Source organism: Microcaecilia unicolor, chromosome 14, assembly GCF_901765095.1.
Source record: "Microcaecilia unicolor chromosome 14, aMicUni1.1, whole genome shotgun sequence".
NCBI lineage: Eukaryota > Metazoa > Chordata > Amphibia > Gymnophiona > Siphonopidae > Microcaecilia > Microcaecilia unicolor.
This window is the reverse complement of record NC_044044.1, coordinates 41,153,895-41,174,740: the sequence shown is the minus strand read 5'-3', so window position 1 is coordinate 41,174,740 and position 20,846 is coordinate 41,153,895. Positions and strand designations below refer to the sequence as shown.

Here is a 20,846-nt window from a genome sequence, read left to right as displayed (position 1 = left end):
TGCAGCCTTCTCCACCCCAAGAGAGAGGAGATCTGATGCGGTTATTAGTCTCAAGTCTCTCTGAATATGGTCTTCCACAGACACTGTGATTTTAAAAAGGTTTTCGTCCCATGACACACTTGTGCCCCTGCCTGTCCAGAAAGAAAGAAGGGTCAGGAGCTTTGTATGTACGTCTGCCCTAGTCACACTACGTTTTCAGGACTGAGAGCTGTGTTTTCCTGGATCAACACACCCCTACATCCTGGAAAGCAGCCTCCTTTAGTCCTGGGTGGAACTTCTGGTTAGTGTCATCTGAAAACCATTTAGTGGCATAAGGAGAGATTTCTAACACAGAACGAGAGGTGGATATGGATATACACGAACAGCCTCCTGGGTGAAGCAAAAATGGTAACAGAATACAAAAAAACCTGGAATAGATGAAGTAGCCTTAGCTGTGAAGCAAAGTGGGCAGACTGGGTTGCCCTCTGCCATCTGATTCTGTAAGTGCTGTCATGTGCTGAAGCCACTCAGGTTTCTGACAAGAGTTGAGTGCAGATTCGGGGATGCTTTTAATTATGAACGATCCTCTGGTTCTCTTTGAAAGGGATGAAACAGCCATGTTATACTTTTAGACCTTTGGGGTGTGACTGGCTTAGTTGATCCCTCCTTCCCGCGGGACTGATATAGACATCTCAGGCATGCTTTGTGTCATTTGACTAAGATTAAGTTAGCTTTGCTGCTCATGTTAGGGTTGTTTTCCAATCCCTACACATAATTCCATCCCTGGATCCAGAGAATTCCTAATTCTCCATCAACCTAATTGTAAAGAGATTGCTTACAAAACAGCCCTCTCTGATGACTTCTCCTTTCAATGTACTAATTGGTGGAATCTTCTTCCAAGGCTGTTAGATCTGTACATGATTACAGTTCCTTTTGGAAATTGTTAAAAAAAAAAATTCTTTTCAAAATGTTCCTGCTACAAGATAATGGAAGACAGGAATAACCACTTTTATGTAAAATGTCGTTTCAAACTTTAACCTGTATAACTGCTTATAATTTGATGTTTGTTACACAATACAACCTTGTAAAATAATTCAGAAACTAATTTTTGTAAAGTTTCATATGGCCGCATTTAGAAGATTTACTCAACATAGTTCCTTTATCAGAAGATTTATATCTATAATACCTTTGTGCTAAATTGTCTAGATTTTAAGCCACATTGAACCTGAACTCTGTTTGGGATAATGCGAGATACAAATAAATAAATAAATCAGGATGTGGTCTTCTGTATGCCAGAACCCAAGTCTCTTCAGTGGGCTCCTAATTATTCTGTTAGTAAAAAGCTAACTGTATCGCCCCATTTTCCCATGAAGTGTCTACCTAGTTAAGAATTGGTACTGTTGCTGTCGGGAAGGTAGACCAAAGCAGGCCAATGGCCTAGACCAATGGTTCCCAAACCTGGTCCTGGAGGCACCTCAGCCAGTCAGGTTTTCAGGATACCCACAATGAATATTCATGAGAGGGATCTATATGCACTTCCTCCACTGCATGCAAATCACTCTCATGAATATTCATAGTGGGTATCCTGAAAGCCTGATTGGTTGGGCTGCCTCCATGAGTAGATTTGGGAACCACTGGCCTAGACAGGTCTTCTTTTTAGTTATTTGTCACATAGTTTAAAAACATTAACAACAAGTGTGTGTGAACTGTGTGGCAGTCCTGATGAGAATGTACAGGAGTTCAGTGCACTTTGAGCATGGCAAAAATGGTGATGATATAAGCTCTTCAGGCAAGGGACTTAAATGTATGAATTGGCTTAAAAGAAGCCTGCATGGAGATATGTGCTTTAATATCAGCTCCATATTGCTACAGCATCCTCAGCTTGTATTTTATTGAGATAAAGGAAGGTACCAGGAGTGACTCTGGAATGTTAGGACTTTAGAGAAGAAAACAGGACAAAGAAACAGGATAAAAAGCGAGAGAGATTATTCTGGAACATGGGAGGGATGAAGACTGGGTGAGAGATGATAGGTGTAAAGAATAGATAGGCAGATGAGAGGGAAGGGATAGAGCGCTGTGTGAAAAACCTATAAAATGATAGTCTGGTGGGCACTTGGGAAGCCAGGTGACTTAGCTCTTCTTCCCACGTCTAATCTTTTTTCTTTCTTATGTTTTAGTAAGCTATTTGTGCACTATTTGTGCACTGCTTCTGCTGTGATATTGTCTGTCATTTGAAGTAAAGAAAAAAAATAAAGAGAAGTTTCTGAATTTACAACTGGTTGTGTGAGAATTATTGGGTAAGCTTCACCCCATCGCAGACGTGGCGTGAAGAGGTTAAACCTCACAAGTGAGTGTACACCAGAGCTGTGCTCAGGCGGTACAGTACTAATAGAATCGTTACATAGTTAAAAAAGAGTTTGAGACTCCTGTATTATTTTTACAACTTTAAAGTATCATTAGTCCCTCGGGAGAGTAGCCTAATAATTAGAGCAGTGATCTGAGAATCAGAGGAGCCCAGTTCAAATCCCACTGCTGCCCCTTATGATCCCAGCTGCTGGACAACCTTGCTTGGATTTCAGATTGGATCCCTCAACACAAACTGCCTCTTAATCCCCAGAAATCTGAGAATGTATAGTTTTCTGGTGTTCAATCATCATTAATTCTAGGGCTCTGTACTTTTCTCTTGAAGGAGTAGATCCAGTTCTTTCTGTTCACAGTCGGAACTGGCCACGGTTAGTCCATATGCTTCATCTGGAACCATTCCATATTCTATTCCGGACTTTGCTCTTGTTTACTCATTGTACTGCAGTGGTTTTCTTACACAATGGCCTGGAGTCTTTTTTTTTTTTTTTTGTCATATGGTGAGAAAGAGGATCATGTTGGAAAACTATATTTCCACTTAAAGTGCTTCATCATTGTTGCAATGTGATTAGCAAGCTCCAGTTTAGAATTACACAGCTGGTGGTGATTCAGGCAAGCTTTGGTAGTGGATAACTGAATATTGTTCTGTGTTGTGCGCCAGTTCTTTTCCCCTGGATTTTGCTGTGTAATATCACTGGTCCCATTTATTCCTTATTTCTCTTCCGTACCATAGTAACATAGTAGATGACAGCAGACAAAGACCTGTACAGTCCATCTAGTCTACCCAAGATAAACTCATAGCATAAGGTATGTGATACTTCATGTATTCCTGATCTTGATTTGTCCTTGCCATTTTCAGGGCATAGACCGTAGAATTCTCCCCGGCACTGTCCTAAAATTTCGGACGTTCTCATCAAAACCCCTGAAAAGCTCCAATCCAGCCCATCCAAATCTATTCAGCCACGATCAGAGCACAGACCATAGAAGTCTGCCCAGCACTGGCTTTCTTTCCCAATTAGTGGTGTGGCCACCTAATCTCTGCTAAGCTTCTTTGGATCTGATCCTTCTAAACAGGATTCCTTTATGCTTATCCCACACATTTTTAATGCACCACCTCCTGCGGGAGGGCATTCCACGTATCTATCATCCTTTCTGTGAAAAAATACTTCCTGACATTATTCCTGAGTTGCCCCTCCCCCCCTCAACCGTAAGTCATGTCCTCTAGTTTTATCACCTTCCCATCTCTGGAAAAGGTTTGTTTGTGGATTAATACCTTTCAAATATTTGAACGTCTGTATCATATCACCCAATTCTCTCCTTTCTTCCAGGGAATACATGTTCAGGTTAGCAAGTCTCTCCTCATATGTCTTTCTACGCAAACCCATACCATTTTCGTTGCTTTTCTTTTTACATCCTTAGAGTATTCTGTTGTTTTGGAGGCCGTATCTTACTAAGTGGGGCCTCACCAACAACTTGTACAGGAGCATCAACATCTCCTTTTTTCTGATGGTTATACTCATAAGTACATAAATGTTGCCATACTGGGACAGACCGGGACACCCCTTTTCAATGAATAAGGATGGAAACTCAAATAGTGTAACACGGTGTTCCTATCGGGCTGCTTCCTCTGAATGGCGGTATTAAATCTATATTCAAGAGTTTTAAAAATCTTAATATCCAAAAATTCAATTTCTGATTCATGAATTTTGGTGGTGAATGGAATAAAGCATATAATTCACCTGTGCTCAAAATAATGAACAAACTATCACAGGAAACTAAATATAAATAAAATAAATACGTCATATATATTATGAATGCAATATTAATTATAAATATCAAACAAGGACGGAAAAGCGTTACAAGAAACAAACAGATGTAATGCACGTATTTAATTATAATAAAATATAATACCCACTATTAAACCCCCTCATGCATTTAAACCATACATTTGAAGCAGGAATAAAATCCCCAAAGTATCCAATAGGGAAATACACTGAATTATGTCTACTTGTTTCTCCACCCTAGAGTTCACACTAAGAAAACCCTGGATGTTGGAAATCAAATAGTTATCCAGTAGAAAATGTATCAATGATCCAGACAAACTTTGGAGCACTACTACTACTACTTGACATTTCTAAAGTGCTACTAAGCTGTAGCTGATGAACCATTTTCATTCAAAGTTTTTAATGATCTTCTTTGATGACGAACAACCTAAACGTGTTGAAATCATGTGGGATCTGAGTCACAAAATGCTCAGTTAAATCCAGCTTACTTGGTTTCCAAAACTACTGAGGTATTCAGGACTCAAAGTGAATCACAGAAAAAGCTTTCCTATTTGAATATACGACTTAAGGAACACCAAAATAGATAAATAGGACAGTCATTCTTTCAGTGGGCTGATGATTACGACTTCCAGTTCAATACGTTGCCTTAACATCCTATATAATAATTTGCACCTCCAACGTTCTACGTCTGGATGCCTGGGTTCGTAACATCAATTCCCATTGGTCCGCCTTCGTGTCAAAATGTAATGACGTCAGAGGGTGGAACAATGAGAGGGAAGGGAACGCTGAAGGCGAGCTGACGTGAACCTGCCTTCTTCTCCCAGTCCTTTGCCTGCTCCTCGCCTTCCTGCATGCCGCCCAGAATTCAAAAATTCTTTCCTCGGGGTCTGGCAGCAGCAGTGAAAGGCGAGCAGGCTCGGCGCTTCAGCCTGCCTTCCCTTCTTTCTCAGCTCTGCCTCTGGTCCCGCCTTTGCAGAAACAGGAAATGAGGGCGGGACCAGAGGCAGAGCTGAGAGAGAAGGGAAGGCAGGCTGAAGCACCTTGCCTGCTTGCCACCAGACCCTGAGGTAAGAACTTTTGAATTCTGGGCGGCATTCAGGAAGGCGAGGAGCAGGCAAAGGACTGGGAGAAGAAGGCAGGCAGCGCAGGTCGGGCTAGCAGAGGAGAGGGAGGGAGGGGGCCTGGAACTCAGAGGAGAGGGAGAGGGGGCCTGGAACTCAGAGGAGAGGGAGGGGGGCCTGGAACTCAGAGGAGAGAGAGGGAGGGCAGGGGCCTGGAACCTTGCTAGCGCCCGTTTCATTTGTGTGATAAACGGGCCTTTTTTACTAGTCTGCTTATAGAATTGTGCCTTCAGATATTTTCATTAGTCTGTGTTTGTTTTAATGGTGTGTTTTAAAGATTTTTTTATGTATGTATCTTATTTTGTTATATTTTGCATACTTACATGTGGTTTTAGTTGTGTTATATCTGTACTATTTATGTGTTTCCTTGTACCCTGCTATGGGCAGGTGCATTTTTGGAAAAACAGATAACACATTCCACAAAGAACTAAAAATAAATAATATCGGAAAGTAAACCAAACTGGGGAGAAAAGGCTATGAGAATACAACTTATTTAATCGTAAGCCCCCTGGTGGCAGAGCAAGGTAATACACTATAAATAAAATAATGTTTGTCACAGTATTTCCCCAAATTAACTCTCTGCCAACCAGGGAGTGTAACAATAAAAGTAATACGTTTTGTTTTATAATGTTAATGCATGCTAACAACGTATTTACTCATTTTATTTTCCACAGTGCTCTCAGCCAGCATCGTATCTTTCAGCAACATTTTCAAACAATTTCAACATTTCAGGAACCAGATAGATAAGTATCTTATTTTTTCCCTCTATAAAACTAGAAAAATAAGTAAACTTCTTGACTACTTTTCCTATTGAAATTGATACTTTGTGCTAAAATTACATTTTTCCAGGTTCATCAATTTCCACAAGTTCTAAACTACCTCTCTCTCTGAAACAGAGAGATAGTACAAAAAAGAGCTGCTGGAACAGTCTTTGTTGTTGTCACTTAGCTTTCTTCCCAGGGCTGCCAAGAGACTGGGCCGGGCCTGGGGCAAGGCCACCCCCAAGGCCGTGCCACAGTCTCCACCCACCTACCCCCGGGCCCATTAACAGCCCCCCTCCGTCCGCCACCAGGCCGGGCCCTCTACATTCAAATCACAGTGCCTCACCTCCGTGTGAAAGCGCAGCAGTGGCAGATCGCCTCCCTTCGGGCCTTCCCTCCCTGTGTCCCGCCCTCGCGGAAGTTACATCAGACGAGGGTGGGACACAGGGAGGGAAGGCTCGAAGGGAGGCAATCTGCCGCTGCTGCGCTTTCACATGGAGGTGAGGTGCTGTGATTTGAATGCAGGGTGCCCGGTCTAGTGGTGGACGGATGGAGAGGGGGGCTGTCGATGGAGCCGAGGGCGGGTGGGTGTGACCTAACTTTACATACATAAAAGAGAGTAACTTATATCCCTACCTAAGGTGTTTGGGTACCAGGGATTTGGGAATGACCTTAGGTAGTTCCCTGACTAGCTTCCCAAAATAAAGGTTATTTTATTGACCCTAAACTAACCCTCCCACATTAGCTCAGGAAAGAACTTTTTCAGCAACACGGCACTCAATTGTCCAGGGTAAGCACAATCATTGCAGCCCATCAGAGAGACAACTTTAATCATCTCTCTAAATGACAGCAATAGAAAACTGCTGTGTAAAACAGACCAAGTTTGTATTAAGAGTTTTCAACCTTTATAGAAAGAAACACTTTTCACTATCAGTCTTTACTTTCTGGCAGCTCTCTGAGGTAAGAATTAAAATGCTTCAGATCTGGATCAGAACCAACAGCAGTTCAGTTGTGCTCTGACTCTACAGCTACAGTTCAGGCACTAATCTTTTCTTTTATAAGTATTAGGAACAATTCAAATGAATACATTTTCAACAATAGAATGTGTATTTTATTTCCCCTTCTCACTCACACACACACATTCAGCCAAAAGCCTGCGGAGCTCAATACTTTAACTAGTTCATTCACCTATACACACACAATTCTAGTGCCAGTTTACTAAAAAAAAACTTAATTTAAAAAACCATGACCAGCCAGAACACTCAAACACATACATGCTGCTTCAAATCTCCCTCCCAAGAACACTGATCAGCAGGGCAGCAATTACAGGGTGACTAGCAGGCATAGACATGCTCATCCCAGCATAGCTGTACTGCACAATCAAAACTAGTCCAAAGTTATGTAAAGCTAGTAAAAAAGGCCTGTTTCTGACACAAATGAAACGGGCGCTAGCAAGGTTTTCCTTGGCTCCCCTACAGCCACCCATGTCCAGCGACCCTCCTCTCCCCCTGCAGCCACCCATGTCCAGCGACCCTCCTCTCCCTCTGCGCCCACTGCATCCACCCATGTCCAGCAAACCTCCTCTCTCCCCTGCCCCCCTCTCCTGCCACCCATGTCCAGCGACCCTCCTCTCTCCCTTGCCCCCCCCCTGCAGCCACCCATGTCCAGCGACCCCCTGCCCCCCCTCCAGCCACCCATGTCCAGCGACCCTCCTCTGGACATGGATCAGCTGTGTTCCCCCCCCCCCCCGGGTTCTGAAATTGACATCATAATGGCTATGGTGATGTCAGCCTGATCTAGGGAGCCTAGCAGACCAACTCGGAATGAGCTATGGTCCCAGGCAAGTCAGAACGTTGGAGGTGAGAATTATTATATAGGATTAAAGCATTTTTTCTCTCCTCTTCTACAACCATACATTTTTTATTTCTTTATTTGTTACATTTGTATCCCACATTTTCCCACCTATTTGTAGGCTCGATGTGGCTTACATAGTACCGGAGAGGCCTTTGCAGGCTCCAGTGTGAACAAATACAGGGTGATGTTGTGGTAAGATCAAGTTCATGTGGCACAGCCACCTTAGGGAATCGGAGAACGGAAGAGTTGTGTTATGTCCGTTATGTGCTTTAGTTTGGTTGTGTTGCAGAGATTAAGCATTTAAATTGGATCGGTAGGGTATGCCTTTTTAAACAGGTTGGAGTTTAGTGATTTCTTTTGCATATTTTTACACTAAGATCAGTTGTCCTGTTGCAGTCTCTGCTAGCCAGCTGTGCAAGCTGTGTTGTGCCAACTGTGTGAATCTTCTCCACTCTCTTAGGACTTTAAAGTAAAAGGATCACTATGAAAGAAGGGTTTGTGCCCCCTAAGCAGGTCTGTTTTTCTTTCTGTGTACAAGGATCTGAAGAAAGAGCTCTGGTGATAAGACAACCACAGAGACTGTTGACGTATGAAGGGAGAGACCGCAGGGCTGTGACTCACCCCACCCAACTCCAGCTATTTAAATAGCAGAGGGATTGGAAAAAGAGATACAGCTCAGCAAAGACTTAAGATGTGGCAGCTCCTGCAGGTCTCCTGTCTGCTCTGTCTGGCTCAGGCAGGTGAGTTTCCGAAGCCTGGACTCCTAGCTTTTCATCTGTATGTCCACATTGTGGGGTGAGCTGTCAGGCTGTCTGCAGTACAGAGTAGTGTTAGATGTCAGGGCTGTAGAAGCTTCTAGCTGCATCTTGTGCCAAATGGATGCTTTGGGCTAAAGCAAAAATGCCCTAGAATGGTTCTGTGGTGAGGGCAGAAGCGTAAGCTGGACCTTATATTCTGTTTCTGCTCTAAACTAAGCAAGGACGTGTGTTGAAAGCCTAAATCAGGGTAAAAGATTTAAGCAGGGAAGCTGATAACCTTTTCAGTAAGACTGGAAGAGGGTCCCCCCCCCCCCCCCCACTCTTTTACTATTGTGGAGGGAACCTCTGTCTCTGCATGTCTCCCAGTATTTATAAGTTAATGGAGTGGCTGCTTGTTCTAGTGCTATTTGAGTAATAAAGCTGGTTCCACCCTACTCCTGATTTTATAAATCTGAAGCTCTGTCTGTGACAGGAAAACAACTGAAGGAAGAAACGCGACCTGTGACTCAGCCTCCTGTAGTCCTGCCTCTCAGCTTTTGCTTGCTGTTTGTTGGGTGCGATATTGACTTTGTAAGACTGATGCGTTAAAATGTACATTAAATGAAAACTCTGCTTTAATGCCTGAATAAAAGATCTCCTGACCTGGGTATATGGTTGGTTCCTAATGTAGAGGAGAAGTTCATTCTGTAGTTTAGAGCCAAGATTTTTTTTAAAATTTATTTATTTATTTGTAGCATTTGTATCCCACATTTTCCCACCTATTTGCAGGCTCAATGTGGCTTACATTTGCCGTACTGGCGGATGCCATTTCCGGGTAACAGAATTACAAATGGTATTGCATTAAGGAGCATACATACATGGTAACATACATGGTGCATACATACATGGTAACATATATGGAACATAGTGTATATGGAACAGATCGTAGTATATATATATATATATATATATATATGCCATGTGAATACACACATGGTAAAGAATACGTTATGGTAGTGCAAGAAGGTTCCTGAGTAATAAATTAGATTGTGACAGACATTAGGTCATTGATTGTAGAGAAGTCCTATTCAACATAAGGTTTAAAGTGGTAGTGCTTGATCATTAATAGCAAAGAGTTTAAGCAGTCATGTGATAAAAGTTCGGATTTGTATACGTCCTGTATACTACTACTACTACTACTTAACATTTCTAGAGTGCTACTAGGGTTACGCAGCGCTGTACAAATTAACAAAGAAGGATGGTCCCTGCTCAAAGGAGCTTATAATCTAAAGGACGAAATGTCAAGTTGGGGCAGTCTAGATTTCCTGAGTAGAGGTGTAGTATTTAAGATGGATGTTTATGGTAGGCCTTCTTGAAAAGATCTGTTTTCAGTAGTCTTCGGAAGATGGTTAGGTCTTGCGTTGTTTTTATGGCCTTCGGTAATGCGTTCCAAAGCTGTGTGCAGATGTATGAGAAGTTGGTCGCGTATATGGATTTGTATTTTATCCCTTTACAGTTAGGGTAGTGGAGATTGAGGAATGTGCGTGATGATCTTTTTGCGTTCCTAATAGGCAGGTCTATAAGGTCTAATATGTAGATCGGGGCTTCTCCGTAGATGATTTTGTGAACCAGGGTGCAAACTTTGAATGCAATTCGTTCTTTTAGTGGGAGCCAGTGTAGTTTTTCTCTTATGGGTTTGCCATTTTCATATTTCGTTTTTCCAAATATGAGTCTGGCTGCTGTGTTTTGAGCGGTTTGAAGCTTCTTAATGATTTGTTCTTTGCATCCGGCATAAATGGCGTTGCAGTAGTCTAGATGACTTAGCACCATTGATTGTACTAGGCTGCGGAATACTTCCCTAGGGAAGAAAGGTTTGATTATTTTAAGTTTCCACATTGAGTAGAACATTTTCTTTGCTGTGTTTTTCGCATGGTCTTCGAGTGTGAGATTTCGGTCAATAGTGACTCCCAGAATTTTCAAGCTGTCTGAGACCGGGAGAGTGTAGTCTGGGGTGTTTGTGTTGTATTGTGAGCCCTCTGCCTCAACCTTTTTTTTTTTAAGGGGTTTTGCCGGGTTCTTGAAGCCTGGATTGGCCACTGTCGGAGACAGGATGCTGGGCTTCATGGACCCTTGCTCTTTTCCCAGTATGGCGGTGCTTATGTTCTTATCTCTCAACACTCTTCTGAGGCAGGAGGGATTGTAAAGAGGTCATTGTTGGCTGAACAGAGGAAGCACAAGTGAGTGTAGGGGATGAGGAGCTGAGGGGAGGCGTGATTTGTAAACCAGAAGTTTGTATTTTGACTTGAGATATGACGGGGAGCCAGTGTTCAGATTGAAGGAGGGGAATGACATGGTCGAACCTGTGTACATTTTGGAGAAGTTTAACTGCGGTTGATTGTACCTGAAGGAATAAAGGAGGATCCCAGCATAAAATGAGATAAAGTAATCAATGAGTGATATGAGGAGGGCCACAGTAAGGACGGGACAGAAGAGAGCATGGATTTGGTGGAGTGCAAAGAAAGATGAACGGAGAACAGAATCTGTTTGAGGTTTGAATCAAAGATAACACTGAGGATTCGAATTGAGGCTTTACAGGGTAGTATGAGTGGCCAGTAGAGGGGCAACAATGAAAGGTTTGGATCAGATGTTATCTGTGGAGTTCAAGGTAACACTTCCTACAAAGGTACTAGACAACTTTGGCAGGCTTGTTGATTAGACTAAGTCAAACATAGGTGATGGGAAGGAAGCCATTTTTAAACCATCCACATTGAGACAAGGTACCTCCAGGCCTTGCCTGACTTTCCAAAGCAGAAGCAAGTGCTTAACTGAACTTCAAAATTCTTTATAGCTACAGAATGCACGCAGTCACTTGAACCGTTTTTTCCTGCAGCTACTTGTTCTGAAAATGCAATCTATTAGCTAAATTTACTGCCCGGTATGAATGTGAGTTATAGTACATAGCCCTGTATTAAATAACAATGGGCTCTAGGTTAAATAACGCATGTTAATGCATTCATGTGGGTTTAGAAATCTAGACCTGTGTGTATGTTGTTTTCTCTCTCTATCCTTAGCAGGTCTCGGAGAACCCCCTCCTCAATGCACAAACTTTAGCCACATCAGGGCAGGGGCATAGCCACTGGTGGGCCTTTGCTCCATCATTCTGGAATTAGGCACAGCCAGTCAGCGGCAGCAGAATGGGCCAATGAGAGGAAAATTTGAAGGCAGAGTTAACTGCCTATTTTAATCTCGGGCCCCACCAAAAATTCACTCCTGGCTAAGCCACTGCATCAGGGAAGGTACTTTTCAGACAGCTCAATTAATACAGGTAAAAAGCATTTAATAAGCCTGATTTAATTTTTGTAATTTCTTTGGCAATGGGAACACACTAGGCCACAGAAATTTGCCACACGTGATGGGAGTTGGGGGTATCATCTCTGTGCTATGAGACAAAAGTGATAAGAAACAGAATAATCTTTAGGTCCCGTCACTTTTGCTCCACTACATTTTAATGGCCACCTATACGGAGGCTTTATCACTTCCTTTTTCCCACTTTTTATACTTTTCCCTCTGCATCCATCAATTCTTCTGTCTGTGATCACTGTCTTATCACGCTGTTTGAGGTAATCAAACACACCTTGAGGTCTTGCTTCTGGTCGGTGTATATCAGTACCTCCCTTCCTGTCACCACTGCATATCTCGCCCACAGATCTTCTGGTGCACCCTCTCTTTGAAAAGTTTTAATCTTGCCATTAATTGGGATTCTGCCAGGTACTTGTGACCTGGATTGGCCACTGTTGGAAACAGGATACTGGGCTAGATGGACCTTTGATCTATCCCAGTATGACTTTTCTTATGTTCTTATGTAACTTTAGTGCAGAATTATTGACATCATATACTTTTTTCCTATCATACTAGTTTGTATTTTGTTTTCTCACATTCATTTATTTATTTGTTACATTTATATCCCACATTTTCCCACTTGTTTGTAGGCTCAATGTGGCTTACATAATACCGGAGAGGCGTTTGCAGACTCCGGTGAGTCTGTGATTAATCTTCACGTTCCTGGCACAGTGTGTCCAATGTTGATTACAAAGGTTCATATATGTAGGGACAAAAAGGGGAATGGGGTGCCTTCCAAGAGTCCCCTACCATTTCCAGATTAGCAAGAGATGTCCAGATCCCCCCTTTTCGCTGTCTGCTCCCCCGTGGCTATTCTAAGTGATGGCAGACATGCTGTACAAGCCCATCAGATTTCATTCCCTATAGGCAAATTCATGGCATGTTCTTAGTTAGTCAGTAAAAGGTTTCTGTTCTTCACCAGGGCTGCTTATTTCCATCTGTGCACTGAGCGGAAACATGTAGGTCTTTGAGCTGAGTGATGGCACAGCCATTTGCTTTCATACCCACAGGCCAGATTTTTATAGTTTTCCGTCCTTTTCCACCCTCTTGCAGGGCCCAGGGAGATTTTGTCATGTACTTAGTTTTGACTGCAGAGAGGAAAATGTTTCCAGGCACTGGAGCTGAAAAGTTTGCAACGGTGGTAAATTCCATTTCATTTTGTAGCCAGTTCTGCCTAAAGCAGGGTTCTCAACCCAGGCCTCGGGACATATCCACCCAGTCAGGTTTTCTAGATACCCACCATGAATATGTTTGAGATAAATTTGAATACAGTATCTCCACTGTATGCAAATCTAACTCATGCATATTCATTTTGGGTATATAGAAAACTTGACTGGGTGGGTGTGTCCCGAGGACTGGGTTGAGAAACCTAGCCTAAGTTCCATCCCTAGAACCCCAGCACTAACTGTATAGAGCCAGGGCAGTCTCCTCAGGTTTTCAGTGATAGTATCTGGTTATGTGCCACAGAAAATCTGAGGAACATCTAGTTAATGTTATTTAACCAGTCAACAGCCTCTCCTACCCAATTATTTCCTGCTGAATATCGGCTCCAAAGTTAACTTAAAAAAAAAAAGTAAACATCAATATTAAAATTAGATACAAATTACTGTACTGTCATCACTCTCTCTGCCCACCTGCAAGGATGGTGTTGAGCTGATAAAACTGGTGGCAAGAAATTCATCAACCATCTGAATGCCTCATAGGTTCTTAACAAAAGTACCCTTCTGTTTTACTCTGTCTGCATGTACCGCGCCTTTCACCATTCTGCACCCTGCTCTGTCTGAATTTCTCCATGTTATCACTTAGTATTAACTGAACTAGAAAAAAAAAAGGAACCATGGGCCAAAAAACGCTGAAATTTTGATGTCATCCAACTTCGTTCACAAGTATGTAAGGAATTTCCCCTTGTTTTAATACACTCCCCACCTTTTTCTGTTCCCAGTCTGCTCACTGCAGCAGAAGTGCTGATGTTGGAAGCTGTTCTCCAAGCTTCCTTACAGGCTCAAAATCTAACCCAGAGCAGAAAGAAGAACAATTCTCCACAGGATGAAAGACAAGAAAAGAAGAAGCAGAGATGGCCATGGAGGAACAAAAAATGAATCCAAGTCCACCTGGAGTAATTTTGCAACTTTATTTGTCCATTAGCTCAAACAGATGATATCCAGTGACCTACCGTGGCTGTGTTTTGGCGATGTGCTTGTGTCAGGAGTCCCAAAGGTCTACATATAAACAAACATAAGACTTATTAATAAAATAACATGATGCAATAATAATTGAAAGTTGTATGATTTTTGTATCTTTTTAACGTATAAAAAATACTGGACAGTAGAACAACATTCACAGTATCAAGATGCCAGTACCCACTTCTTAAAATCTGTTCATGCTAGTAGGAAAAGTGCAAAATTACTTGGGTTCATTTTTGGTTCCTCCCTGGCCATCTTTGCTCCTTTTCTTTAAACCCAGCCACCAGGTGTCACTTTTAACAATAGCCATTACTGCCTTTCCCTCCAGGGACAGGAAAGACTAAAACCAGAGATCTTTTGCCATTGGGCAGGCACACATCCTCCTTTTAAACATCTCATTAGCATAGGACATTTTAAAATCACTTGTAAGAAATATACAAAAAGAAAACGTGGCCCTTCGGAGGTGATGGTTGCTGAAGGGAAAAAACTGCTTTGTAATGCAGAGAATCCACATACAGATTCACTTCTCCAGCTCAGTCTCGCTCACAAGGTACACTGATGTTACGGAATTGGTTTTCAGTCTCTGCATCTGATGGTCCTCAACCATGGTGATGAGTTATGGGCAGATGGAGCCCATCTCAGTCCTGAGCCTCTCACTGTGTCGTCCATCTGCTTTCCAGAAGGGTGTATTCCAAGGGTAGTGATGAGGCCTTCATCCTTTAAGCACAGTCATTTTGCATGTGAGCTCAGAAGTTATTATAGAGATACAATCATGAGTTTGACATGCCATATAATACAATTACTTGGATACGTTCCATCCAGAAATGTCACTAGTTCTATATGACTTCTGTAATGAGATCCAGCAGATGTTGGCATGAGTCTTTGGCCACTGTAAACCCAAAACTCAGAAGTCCCAGTATTCAGCTTTTCAGCAGAAAGAAGAAACTATCTGCTACATTAATATTTTCCAGTTATTTTGACATTTTGACGATGATTTGCTTGATTTCCTGTTGAGATGTTGACGCTTGTTGCTGGGTAAAGATTGCTCAATGCTTAATTTGAAGCAGGGCCAGGATGTGGGCCAACGGCAGCTATTACTTAATATACTCAGTGCTGTAATTTTTCTGAATTTCTGCAATGCTGTTAGTACTTGTTGGGTGTTGTTCCTTAATTTGGAAGTCAAATGTTTGCAAAGAGAGTGAAGCAAAACTCTACAGATGTTTCTCTGAACTGCTTCATGAACGTTTCTGTCGTCTAGATTCAATTTATTATAGGAAGAATTAATTTCTCACAGACGTGTGCGGTCCCTGCAGGGAGGCAGTGAGCCAAGGATGAAGCTGTAGAGCAGCTGAGCTGGGTTTTCTGTGCTGGGCTGTGTGCGAGAGAGTTAGTTGATCATGACCCATCTCCAATGCAAGTGAAGAGTAACCGATCTCATGACAGGAGGTGGGTGGTATATTTTCTGATGACTCGTGCCACCATCATGGGGCATGAGACTGCCAAGTTGGGCTTCTACCCTGGAATCCACCCAATAGTTTTCAAGCAAAACTGATCAGGATTTTTCTGGAGAAAACAAATTGAGTCTTGGCATCTATTAGTGGTGGTGGAAAGCCAGTAACAACTTGACAATACAAAGTGAAAGAAAACCAAGCCCAAATTCTGTGTGGATGGGGTGATAGTGCAGGGAAGAGGTTTTAGATTTGTTAGGAACTGGGCAACATTCTGGGGAAGGGGGACCCTATTCCAGAAAGATGGGCTCCACCTTAACCAGGGTGGAACCAGTCTGCTGGCATTGATAGAGTAACTTTTAAACTAGAAACTGGGGGAAAGCCAACAGTCGCTCAAAAGCGCATGGTTCGGAACACAGTATATTTAAATATATCACCAAAACAGGGAAGATAGAGCACCCCAATAGAGAGGTCACAATAGAGACCATAGTAGACCAGATGTCTTTAAATGAAGAGCACATTTTCAAGATTGCAAATTATCACTGTCAACTGCTCAGCAAGTTGTAAATAGGAACACCAAACATAATTTGAAATGTCTATATGCAAATGCCAGAAGCCTAAGAAATAAGATGGGAGATGCCTATTATATCTATCTTTTCATTTAGTGCAATATATTCTGAGACCTGGTGGAAGGAAGATAACCAATGGAACACTGACATACCAGAGTACAAATTATATTGTAGTGATAATTACCCCGATATTGACTGGGTAACTGTAACATCAGGGCATGCTAGGGAGGGAAAATTCCTTGATAAAATCAAGGACTGCTTTATGGAGCAGCTGGTACAGGAGCCAGCAAGAGGAAGAAAAATTCTAGACCTAGTCCTTAGTGGAGCGCATGATCTGCTGCAGAAGGTAATGGTGCTGGGGCTGCTTGATAACAGTGATCATATGATCAGATTTGATATCGGCTTTGGAGTAAGTACACATTTAACTTTCAAAAATGAGACTATGATAAAATGAGAAGAATGGTGAAAAAAAAAAACATTTAGAGGAGCAGCTGCGAAGGTCAAAAATTTACATCAGGCATGGATAGTGTTCAAAAATACCTTCCTGGAAGCCCAATCCAAATATATTCCATGTATTAAAAAAGGAGAAAAGAAGGCCAAACGACAGCCGGCATGGTTAAAAAGTGAGGTGAAAGAAGCTATTAGAGCTAAAAGAAAATCCTTCCGAAAATGGAAGAAGGATCAGACTGAAAATAATAAAAAACAGCATAAGGAATGGCAAGTCAAATGCAAAGCGCTGATAAGGAAGGCACTGAGAGACTTTGATTTTTTTTTTTTTGCCTTCAACGCAATCGTTTTTTCATAGTAAAATGTTTTTGGATAGATTAAAAGCAAGAAGCCAGCAAAAGAATCAGTTGGACCACTAGATGACCGAGGGATAAAGGAGGCACTCAGGGAAGACAAAGCCATAGCGGAGAGATTAAATTAATTCTTTCCATTGGTCTTCACCATGAAAGATTTGGGAGAGATACCAGTGTCAGAAATGGAATTCAAAGCTGACAAGTCAGAGAAACTGAATGAAATCTCTACAAACCTAGAGGATGTAATGGTGCAATTTGACTAACTGAAGAGTAACAAATTGCCTGGACCGAATGGTATGCATCCCAGAGTACTGATAGAATTGAAAAATTAACTTGCAGAGCTATTGTTAGTAAAGCGAATGCTACATACCTGTAGAAGGTATTCTCCGAGAACAGCAGGCTGATTGTTCTCACTGATGGGTGACGTCCACGGCAGCCCCTCCAATCGGAATCTTCACTAGCAAAAGCCTTTGCTAGCCCTCGCGCGCCGATGCGCACCGCGCATGCGCGGCCGTCTTCCCGCCCGAAACCGGCTCGTGCCGGCCAGTCTCATATGTAGCAAGACAAAGAGAAGGGAAGACACAACTCCAAAGGGGAGGCGGGCGGGTTTGTGAGAACAATCAGCCTGCTGTCCTCGGAGAATACCTTCTACAGGTATGTAGCATTCGCTTTCTCCGAGGACAAGCAGGCTGCTTGTTCTCACTGATGGGGTATCCCTAGCCCCCAGGCTCACTCAAAACAACAACCATGGTCAATTGGGCCTTGCAACGGCGAGGACATAACTGAGATTGACCTAAAAAATTTACCAACTAACTGAGAGTGCAGCCTGGAACAGAACAAACATGGGCCTAGGGGGGTGGAGTTGGATTCTAAACCCCGAACAGATTCTGAAGCACTGACTGCCCGAACCGACTGTAGCGTCGGGTATCCTGCTGCAGGCAGTAATGAGATGTGAACGTCTGGACAGATGACCACGTTGCAGCTTTGCAAATCTCTTCAATAGTGGCTGACTTCAAGTGGGCTACCGACGCTGCCATGGCTCTAACATTATGAGCCGTGACATGACCCTCAAGAGCCAGCCCAGCCTGGGCGTAAGTGAAGGAAATGCAATCTGCTAGCCAATTGGATATGGTGCGTTTTCCCACAGCCACTCCCCTCCTGTTGGGATCAAAAGAAACAAACAATTGGGCGGACTGTCTGTTGGGCTGTGTCCGCTCCAGATAGAAGGCCAATGCTCTCTTGCAGTCCAATGTGTGCAGCTGACGTTCAGCAGGGCAGGAATGAGGACGGGGAAAGAATGTTGGCAAGACAATTGACTGGTTCAGATGGAACTCCGACACAACCTTTGGCAGAAACTTAGGGTGAGTGCGGAGGACTACTCTGTTATGATGAAATTTGGTGTAAGGGGCCTGGGCTACCAGGGCCTGAAGCTCACTGACTCTACGAGCTGAAGTAACTGCCACCAAGAAAATGACCTTCCAGGTCAAGTACTTCAGATGGCAGGAATTCAGTGGCTCAAAAGGAGGTTTCATCAGCCGGGTGAGAACGACATTGAGATCCCATGACACTGTAGGAGGCTTGACAGGGGGCTTTGACAAAAGCAAACCTCTTATGAAGCGAACAACTAAAGGCTGTCCTGAGATCGGCTTACCTTCCACACGGTAATGGTATGCACTGATTGCACTAAGGTGAACCCTTACAGAGTTGGTCTTGAGACCAGACTCAGACAAGTGCAGAAGGTATTCAAGCAGGGTCTGTGTAGGACAAGAGCGAGGATCTAGGGCCTTGCTGTCACACCAGACGGCAAACCTCCTCCACAGAAAGAAGTAACTCCTCTTAGTGGAATCTTTCCTGGAAGCAAGCAAGATGCGGGAGACACCCTCCGACAGACCCAAAGAGGCAAAGTCTACGCTCTCAACATCCAGGCCGTGAGAGCCAGGGACCGGAGGTTGGGATGCAGAAGCGCCCCTTCGTCCTGCGTGATGAGGGTCGGAAAACACTCCAATCTCCACGGTTCTTCGGAGGACAACTCCAGAAGAAGAGGGAACCAGATCTGACGCGGCCAAAAAGGAGCAATCAGAATCATGGTGCCTCGGTCTTGCTTGAGTTTCAACAAAGTCTTCCCCACCAGAGGTATGGGAGGATAAGCATACAGCAGACCCTCCCCCCAATCCAGGAGGAAGGCATCCGATGCCAGTCTGCCGTGGGCCTGAAGCCTGGAACAGAACTGAGGGACTTTGTGGTTGGCTCAAGATGCGAAGAGGTCTACCAAGGGGGTGCCCCACACTTGGAAGATCTGTCGCACTACACGGGAATTGAGCGACCACTCGTGAAGTTGCATAATCCTGCTCAACCTGTCGGCCAGACTGTTGTTTACGCCTGCCAGATATGTGGCTTGGAGCACCATGCCGTGACGGCGAGCCCAGAGCCACATGCTGACGGCTTCCTGACACAGGGGGCGAGATCCGGTGCCCCCCTGCTTGTTGACGTAGTACATGGCAACCTGGTTGTCTGTCTGAATTTGGATAATTTGGTGGGACAGCCGATCTCTGAAAGCCTTCAGAGCGTTCCAGATCGCTCGCAACTCCAGAAGATTGATCTGCAGATTGCGTTCCTGGAGGGACCAGCTTCCTTGGGTGTGAAGCCCATCGACATGAGCTCCCCATCCCAGGAGAGACGCATCCGTTGTCAGCACTTTTTGTGGCTGAGGAATTTGGAAAGGACGTCCCAGAGTCAAATTGGACCAAATCGTCCACCAATACAGGGATTTGAGAAAACTCGTGGACAGGTGGATCACGTCTTCTAGATCCCCAGCAGCCTGAAACCACTGGGAAGCTAGGGTCCATTGGGCAGATCTCATGTGAAGGCGGGCCATGGGAGTCACATGAACTGTGGAGGCCATGTGGCCCAGCAATCTCAAACATCTGCCGAGCTGTGATCTGCTGTGACGCTGGCACCCGCGAGACGAGGGACAACAAGTTGTTGGCTCTGGCCTCTGGGAGATAGGCGCGAGCCGTCCGAGAATCCAGCAGAGCTCCTATGAATTCGAGTTTCTGCACTGGGAGAAGATGGGACTTTGGATAATTTATCACAAACCCCAGTAGCTCCAGGAGGCGAATAGTCATCTGCATGGACTGCAGGGCTCCTGCCTCGGATGTGTTCTTCACCAGCCAATCGTCGAGATATGGGAACACGTGCACCCCCAGCCTGCGAAGTGCCGCTGCTACCACAGCCAAGCACTTTGTGAACACCCTGGGCGCAGAGGCGAGCCCAAAGAGTAGCACACAGTACTGGAAGTGACGTGCGCCCAGCTGAAATCGCAGATACTGTCTGTGAGCTGGCAGTATCGGGATGTGTGTGTAGGCATCCTTCTAGTCCAGAGAGCATAGCCAATCTTTTTCCTGAATCATGGGAAGAAGGGTGCCCAGGGAAAGCATCCTGAACTTTTCTTTGACCAGATATTTGTTCAGGGCCCTTAGGTCTAGGATGGGACGCATCCCCCCTGTTTTCTTTTCCACAAGGAAGTACCTGGAATAGAATCCCAGCCCTTCCTGCCCGGATGGCACGGGCTCGACCGCATTGGCGCTGAGAAGGGCGGAGAGTTCCTCTGCAAGTACCTGCTTGTGCTGGAAGCTGTAAGACTGAGCTCCCGGTGGACAATTTGGAGGTTTTGAGGCCAAATTGAGGGTGTATCCTTGCCGGACTATTTGAAGAACCCACTGATCGGAGGTTATGAGAGGCCACCTTTGGTGAAAAACTTTCAACCTCCCTCCGACTGGCAGGTCGCCCGGCACTGACACTTGGATGTCGGCTATGCTCTGCTGGAGCCAGTCAAAAGCTCGTCCCTTGC

General features: G+C 44.1%; 1 pseudogene; it reads left to right on the top strand.

Moving 5' to 3' along the window:
* The first annotated feature begins 8,424 nt into the window (after positions 1 to 8,424).
* Positions 8,425 to 20,846, top strand: part of LOC115458129 — a 28,393-nt pseudogene continuing 15,971 nt past the window's right edge.